Consider the following 9,379-nt stretch of genomic DNA (forward strand, 5'->3'; position numbering starts at 1 on the left):
GCATGAGTCTGGGTATATAAGCCCAGGTTCAGAAGAATAAAGATCAATACGCAACTAAACACCATCATACTCAAGTATATTCGTTCCCGGTCCTTCGATCCGTACTAGAGGTGCCCAACTATCGATGGTGGGCCCCATCGATTGAGGACGATAGTAATCTCCAAACCATCGATAGCGGTCGATAGTACCATCGATAGTGGTCGATAGTAGCAATAAAAAACAGTGATTCTTAGTCTTAAAAATTTGAACTCATATGAACACTTCAATTTTGTGAAATTACATTTTAAGATAAAAGCTGAATTGACTTAAAAGCTAAAACCTAAAAACTTTTAAGTTTATGTTATGTTTTTATACCCTGAACCCATTGAAAATGGGAAATCAGGGTATAATGGTTTTGTTAAAAGTATGTAATAGGCAGAAGTAGGCGTGGTAGACCCCACAAAGTATATATATTCTTGATCAGGGAGACGAGCTGAGTCGATTTGGCCCTGTCCGTCTGTCTGTCCGTCCGTCCGTCCGTATGTATGAACGCGTCGATCTCAGAAGATATAATTAATAATAATTTCAGCATTCTAGGTTCACAACTTTAGGAGATACTGTTTTATCCGATTTGCCACGCCCCCAATAGGCGGAGATATATCCGCCGTGATCTTGGGTGGTCGACGCGGACCTACATACCAAATTTGAGCTTTCTAGCTCTTCAATTAATATGATTTCGGGCATATCGGAAAATGCATTTTCCGATTTGCTACGCCCCTAGTGAATAGGGATTGCGTTCATTCGGACAGACGGAAAGACGGACGGACGGACAGCAAGACGGACATTGCACAAAACAAATATACTAATAAAATAATTATAATAATTCACTTTCGTGAATGAGTATAATAATGAGTTATGTTATCACTGCAATATTTTGGTCACTTATAGCTTTTTATACCCTGAACGCATTGAAAATGGGAAATCAGGGTATAATGGTTTTGTGAAAAGTATATAACAGGCAGAAGGAATCATCGCATACCCCATAAAGTATATATATTCTTGATCAGCGCGACGAGCTGAGTCGATATAGCCCTGTCCGTCCGTCCGTCCGTATGAGCAAAAGGATCTAAGAAGATATAAGAGCTAGAGAGCTGAAATTTGGCATGCATACTCATGTATACCATAGGCAGTACAAGTTTATCATATTTTTTCGATAACTCATCCGATAACTTTTTTGTCGAGAATAATCGAAAAATCGACATTCTTTTTCAGCCTAATTTGAACACTTTTAGACCTGGAGACTTCAAATTTGCGTTGTATATAAAGTTAATGGATACCAAGATTTTGTAATTTACAGATTTTAGATACCACGCCCCATTCGCCCCCAATTTGTAAAAACGCATTTAAAGTACTAGAGGTTTGTGCCTTGGAATGTACACACATTTTTACTATATGATTACGCTCTAAAAGTTTCATTTAGATTGTATATCTACAAAAGAAATTATTCAACAAATAAATTCTCACAATATTGCCCACATTGCAGCGCAGCCCAAGCGCAGCCGCTGCTTACTGCGCAGTTAGCAGAGCGCGTGCTTATAAGTGCATGTGTATGTATGTGTGCATAAAAGAAGTCCAGAATGATTAGAATATCAGCTTGGAGGGTTCAGGGTATCTCCTAGTCGAGCAGTCTCGACTGGAGCCTTCTTACTTGTTTATGTTTGCTCTCTCTGAAAAATATAACCGTTACCTCCCTCAGCACGCAGAAATAAGCGGTTAGAGTTTTTGCAATGCGTTGTCAAAATACTTTTGTCCTCCATTGTATGTATGTATGTATTTGCATGCACACGAAGATCATTTCTGTTGAGTTTTTTTAGTCAAATTTTCTTTTGCTGAGAGTCTTTGTGTAAGTGAAAATCGTATTACTCTTTACGCTACACTCATTTGAGATCGTCACACCAATCAGTCAATGCGAAGCGCTTGACTTAAACCGATTAAAAACAAGTAAGAAAGCTCTAGTCGAGACTGCTCGACTACGAGATCCCCTGAGCCCTTCGAGCAATAGCTATTTCAATCATTTTTTGCGTATTTATGCTTACAAAAGAAACACGCACACACGCACACACACAAACACATACACACATAAGCACCCACGCATAAACACGCATGGGCTGCAGTAGGCGCTTACTATGGGAACTTTTTTGTGGACATACGACCTTCATGAAATTTTTAGATCGTAATTATAACAATAATATTCGTGCACTTGCCAAAGCACAAGTCTCTAGTATTAGAAATACGCTTTTTGGTGAGGGGGTTGATTTAGGTGGGGGGTATATTTCAACAAAAACCGAAATTGTATAAAATGCATATAAATATACATTAAAAATTTGGAGACTGTAGCTCTAAAGATGTAGGACATATAATTATACTCATTCACGAAAGTGAATCAGTATATTGGTTTTGTGCAATGTCCGTCTTGCTGTCCGTCCGTCTGTCCGTCTGTCCGTCCGTCCGTCTGTCCGTATGAACGCAATCTATTTCGGCGCTATTGAAGCTAGAGACCTGAAATTTGGAACACATACTCGTGTATATCTCCGATTTATAAAGTGTTAAAATTTTCCCGATCCGCCCACTAGGGGCGTGGCAAATCGGAAAATGCATTTTCCGATATACCAGAAATCATGTTAGTTAAAGAGCTAGAATGCTGAAATTTGGTATGTAGGTCCGCGTTGACCACCCAAGATCACGAGCTATGGCGGATATATCTTCGCCCATTGGGGGCGTGGCAAATCGGATAAAACTGTATCTCCTAAAGTTGTAAACCTAGAATGCTGAAATTTTGCACGTCAGCTAATGGTATGATTCTATAAAGTCCTAAGATAAATTATAAGTCTACGCCTATTGGGGGTGTGGCAAATCGGACCTGAAGATATAGTGATTTTTTAAATTCTCCTATATTTTTGACACTATTGATGGCAGACACCTCAAATTTTGTATATATACTCGGACTGATCACCCAAGACCAAAAAGTTTTGTCGGATATATGTCCGCCCACAGGGGGCGTGGCAAGCAGCAAAAGTTTATATCTCCTAAAGTATAATAGCTAGAAGCTTCAAATTTTGATAGTTGAGTTACTGGTAGCCTCCTCTATCGATTCCCCAAAAATAAGTTTTACGCCTCTTTAGGGGCGTGGCATATCGAAAAATACCCTGTAATTTTCACATTTCTTGAGGGTAAGCATTCAAACTTTGCAGTTAGGGTACTGTTATCTCTTTCTAAAAACTGACCAAAAATGAGGTGTCTACGCCCAGTTGGGGCGTGGCACATCGGAAAAACCTGTATTCTGTATACTGTATTCTACAGTATTAGAGCGAAACTTAACTACTAAATTGTTGATGGGATGTGAATGAGTATTCCGCAGTCGGTAACGCCCGACTGCAACGTTCTTACTTGTTTTATAACTGATTTTTGATAAGGTTTTTTATCGATAAAAAAGATCGGGATGATTTATCGATTTTTAGTGATAAACTCGATATCCGCACTGTAAATACGGACATTTTAAAAAATATTTGAAGTCTCTAGCTCTTATATCTTCTGAAATCGACAGACGGACAGACAGTTGGACAGGATCAAATCGACTCAGCTCGTCACCCTGATAAAGAATATATATACTTTATGGGGTCTGCCACGCCTCCTTCTGCCTGTTACATACATTTCAACAAAACCATTATACACTGATTTCCCATTGAAAATGGGTTCAGGGTATAACAAAACAAGTAAGAAAACTCTAGTCGAGAGTGCTCGACTAAATACTACCCTGAACCCTACTAATAAAAATTCCCATTTACTATCGCTACAATTTCAATTTCAATGTATTTAAAAATATAAATTAAATACAAAACTCACTTAATAAAATATAAAAATATTTTGAACCAATTAAAACAAGTAAGAACGTAGAAGTCGGGCGTTACCGACTGCGGAATACTCATTCACATCCCATCAACAATTTAGTAGTTAAGTTTCGCTCTAATACTGTAGAATATACAGGCTTTTCCGAGTTTCCACGCCCCTACTGGGCGTAGACACCTCATTTTTGGTCAGTTTCTAGAACGAGATAACAGTACCCTAACTGCAAAGTTTGAATGCTTACTCTCAAAAAAAGTGAAAATTACAGGGTATTTTTCGATATGCCACACCCCTAAAGAGGCGTAAAACTTATTTTACCAATAACTCAACTATCCAAATTTGCTTCTAGCTTCTAGCTATTATACTTTAGGAGATATAAACTTTTGCTGCTTGCCACGCCCCCTGTGGGCGGACGTATATCCGACAAAACTTTTTGGTCTTGGGTGATCAGTCCGAGTATATATACAAAATTTGAGGTCTCTGCCATCTAAAATATAGGAGAATATAAAAAATCACTAAATGGGCGTAGACTTATAATTTATCTTTAGACTTTATAGAATCATACCATTAGCTGACGTGCAAAATTTCAGCATTCTAGGTTTACAACATTAGGAGATACAGTTTTATCCGATTTGCCACGCCCCCAATGGGCGTAGATGTATCCGCCATAGCTTGGGATCTTGGGTGGTCAACGCGGACCTACATACCAAATTTCAGCTTTCTAGCTCTTTAACTAACATGATTTCTGGTATATCGGAAAAAGCATTTTCCGATGTGCCACGCCCCTAGTAGGCGGAACGGGAAAATTTTGACACTTTATAAATCGGAGATATACACGAGTATGTGTTCCAAATTTCAAGTCTCTAGCTTCAATAGCGCCGAAATAGATTGCGTTCATACGGACAGACGGACGGACGGATGTGATTCTAAGAATCTGCTAGAATAACCAAACTATTAGAAACGCACATTAAGTATGGTTAAAATTTCAATTTCGGTGTATTTAAAAATATAAATTAAATAGAAAACTCATTTATGAAAATATAAAAATATTTTGAAACAATTCAAACAAGTATGAAAGCTATAGTCGAGACTGCTCGACTACGAGATCCCCTGAGCCCTTGGAACAGCTTTCAGTCTTTCAGCTTACACAAGAAATACGCACACACACACACACACACACACACACACACACACACACACACACACACATACACAAACATTTATACACACATACACAAACACATACACACACAAGCATAAACACGCATGGGCGCAGTGTGCGCTTACTATGAGAACTTAATTGTTTAATAACTTTTTTTGTGGACATGCGATCTTGAACTGAAGCTTTCAGATTATGATTATAACATGAATATGCATGTCTTTGCCAAAGCACAAGTCTCTAGTATTTGAAATACGCCTTTTACAAAAGTGATGGTGAGGGGGTGAATATAAGGGTGGGGGGTAAATTTTAACAAAAACCGAAATTGTATAAATGCATATAAGCATACATTAAAAATTTGGAGACTCTAGCAATAAAGGTGTAGAAGATATAATTTTATAACTGGTTTTCGATAAGGTTTTTTATGGATAAACAAGTAAGAAAGCTCTAGTCGAGACTGCTCGACTACGAGATCCCCTGAACCCTTGGAGCAATAGATATTTCAATAATTTTTCGCGTCTTTCAGCTTACACAAGAAACACGCACACACATACACACACACACGCACGCATGCACCAAGCCACCAAAATGTAGCCTCTGCATCCGGAAAGGTGAAAAGCAGACGGACCATTCAGCAGGCAGCTTCAAGTGCCCATCTTACCGTGAAGCTGCTCGTAAAATGAAATGTTAAGGTTTTTGCAGCTTAACTTAAATCATTGTGTTGCTGCCCAAGATCTTCTAGAGCAGACCATTAGGGAAAAATGTATAGATGTAGCTTTTCTCAGTGAGCCTCACCACTGTAGAACCAGCTGCCCTAGGACATGGTCAACAGACGTTAATGGCAAAGCTGCGTTGTGGGTATGCGGCAACTCAACGAACTTACTTTCGAATGTTAAGTCATTCAATGGGTTCGTACGTGGCCGATATGGTAGCTTATGGCTTTACAGTTGCTATCTGGCCCCCAGCATGCAGCTCAGTGAATTCACGACGGTGCTCGACGAGCTTGCCGAGGATGCTAGGGGTCGGAAGGCCATTATAGCTGGAGATTTTAACTCCTGGGCGCTAGAATGGGGTAGCCCCACAACAAATGCCAGAGGTCGTATCCTACTGGAGATCTTCGCGACACTAGATGTTGCACTGCTCAACACTGGCCATGAGTACACCTTCAGTCGGGCGGGATACGGGTCTGTTATCGACATTACTTTTGTCACTTCATCCCTCTTTCGGGGAGCAACATGGAGCCATTGCGATAGCTATACAGGCAGCGATCATACGGCACTTCTGTTCACAATAGGTGAGCCACTTGCCAGGGCGTCAACATTGCGGAGGGAGTCGTATCGGCTAGATACTTTTGATCCCGCGGTCTTTTCAGAGGCCATTCAGTCTCTGGGTACAATTGGTAATGCTGAGGCCAGAGCATGCCAAATGGTAGCCCAAATACAGAGTGCCTGCAATAGCAGCATGTTACGCCGCAAGCAGTTCACGCGACAACATGAGCCTACGTATTGGTGGAATACGCAAATAGGTGACATTCGTCGCAAATGCATCCAAGCGAGAAGAAGCTACCAACGGGCTCGCGGTAGGTCAACGTTTTTTGAGAAACAGTTAGCTTATCAGGCAGCTAGAAGACAGCTGAAGAAGGCCATTCGGGCAAGCAAAAGAGAATGCTTTTTAGAGTTGTGCGACTCAGCCGAATATGACCCTTGGGGCAGGGCATATAAGATAGTAGTTAAAAGACTATACGCAGGTAGACAGGTGCAGCCTACGGATCGTCTGGAGCTTAAATCGATTGTGGAAACACTCTTTCCAGAAAGTTTAAGCTCCATTAACGGGTCCGAGTCTGCTGATCAGGGCTCAACGAGCACTGAAATTGTTTTAGTTACAGAGGAAGAAATATCAGTAGTTCTCCGAGGTCTTAGAACCAACACAGCTCCAGGGCCGGACGGGATCCCAAATCGTGCGCTAAAGCTAGCCCTCGCCTTGCACCCAAGTACGTTCGCCGAATTATTTAACGAATGCCTCATCCAAGAGACGTTCCCGGCAAAATGGAAAGCCCAGAATCTGGTATTGCTGCCCAAGGCTGGCAAACCACTGGATGAGCCATCTTCGTACAGACCGATCTGTCTCTTAGACACCATGGGAAAGGTGTTTGAGAAACTGATCTGCTCTAGGCTGGAGACTGCGATTGCAAGCGCCGGAGGCCTGTCACCAAACCAATTTGGTTTCCGGAAGGCCCGGTCAACAACGGACGCGCTTAACAAAGTTGTCGGTCTGGCCACTTCCGCTATTCAAGGCACCAGATGGAGGCACGGGACGAAGGAATACTGCATCATCGCGACCCTGGATGTAAGGAATGCCTTCAACACAGCTAGTTGGGATATGATACTGAATGCGCTGTCACAATATAATATCCCTAAATATCTAAGAGAGATAATAAAGAGCTACTTCAGAGGAAGAACACTGGTATACAACACGAGTGAGGGTCCCCAAACTCATACAGTGTCAGCTGGAGTACCCCAAGGCTCAGTGCTGGGGCCTCTCCTATGGAGCATCATGTACGACGGCGTACTGCGCTTGGAACTACCAGCAGGCGCGCACACCATTGGCTTTGCTGATGATGTAGCTGTCGTAGCCATAGGAAAGGAGCTCAAAGATACAGAGGATATGTGCAGCGAAAGTATCAATCGCATACGAAGCTGGTTGACAGGAGCTGGGCTCGAGCTAGCGGCACACAAGACCGAAGTTGTACTAGTCAGCAGTCGCAAAAGAGTGGAAACTGCCAATATAAAGATCGGCAGCGTCACCATTGCGTCAAAGAGGGCGATAAGATATCTTGGTGTCATGATAGACACAAGATTAACTTTCCGCGAGCACTTAGAATATGTGCATAAAAAGGCAGCTGATTCTTGTAGAGCTCTCTCGAGAATCATGCTTAACACGCGGGGACCTAAACAGCAACGACGTCTCCTCCTAATGAGCGTCATTAGGTCTGTCATCCTCTATGCTGCGCCAATATGGGCAAGAGCGATGGCAACGCCGAGCTACAGCCGAGGCATTTGCGCGATCTACAGGCTGAGCGCAATCAGAGTCAGCTGCGCTTTCAGGACTATCTCCGATGACGCGGCGCTCGTCATAGCCGGTATGGTGCCACTGGAGTATTTGGTCGCCGAAGCCGTGGAGCGGAATTCGCACGGGCCTACGCGACTCAACGCTGTCAGGGCGAACAGCATCGCACGATGGCAAAGAAGGTGGAATAGCTCAGCTAAAGGGCGGTGGACGCACAAGCTCATCCCGGAGCTTGAACCATGGGTTAACCGCAAACATGGCGAGGTTAACTTCTACCTTACGCAGATCCTCTCGGGTCATGGATGCTTTCGGAGCTATTTGAAGCGCTTTGGCCACGAGGAATCTGACGAGTGCCCCTGGTGCGAGCGAGGCCATGTGGAAGACGCCAACCACATTCTTTTCGAATGTGGACGGTTCCTGGAGGAGAGGCGTCGTCTGGAAGAGGCAGTGGGCCGCTCCATCAGAGCGGACAACCTAGTCAACGCCATGCTGGAATCGGAGGAAGCTTGGGAACTAACAAGCACCTTCGCGGCCACAGTGATGATGGAGCTCCGCAGAGTCGAGCGACTGAGAAGACGAGCTGTCCCAGGCTAAGGTAGCGCATAGTGCTTGCGAAGCAATGCTTTACGGCCGTCCCGCAAGCACCGCGCGCTATCCTAGCCACCACACAACTTGCAATTTTTTATTTTGTCAATAAATTAATAAAAAAAAAAAAAAAAAAAAAAAACACACGCACGTACGCACACACAGGCATACATACACACACGCATACAGACACAAACGCATACACACACTCACATACACACACACATACACAAACACATACATACATACCCATTTTCAATGGGAAATCAGGGCATAATGGTTTTGTTAAAAGTATGTAACAGGCAGAAGGAGGCGTGGCAGACCCCACAAAGCATATATATTCTTGATCAGGGCGACGAGCAAAGTCGATTTAGCCCTGTCCGTCTGTCTGTCCGTATGAACGCGTCGATCGCAGAAGATATAAGAGCTAGAGACTTGAAATTTTGTTCCTAGGTCCATGTGTATCACGCGCATATCGAGTTTTTCTCTAAATGTCAATAACTACTTCCGATATTTTATTATGGATTAAAATCCTTATGGAAAGTTAGTTATTTAATTATATCTCCTACGCCTTTTGAGCTAGAGCTTTCAAATTTTAAATGTAGACTTATATGTATTTTATACAAATTTAAGTTGTGTTAAAATTTACCCCCACACCTATATTCACCCCCTCACCATCACATCTGT

This window comes from Drosophila mojavensis, unplaced genomic scaffold (assembly GCF_018153725.1).
Source record: "Drosophila mojavensis isolate 15081-1352.22 unplaced genomic scaffold, ASM1815372v1 contig_82, whole genome shotgun sequence".
NCBI lineage: Eukaryota > Metazoa > Arthropoda > Insecta > Diptera > Drosophilidae > Drosophila > Drosophila mojavensis.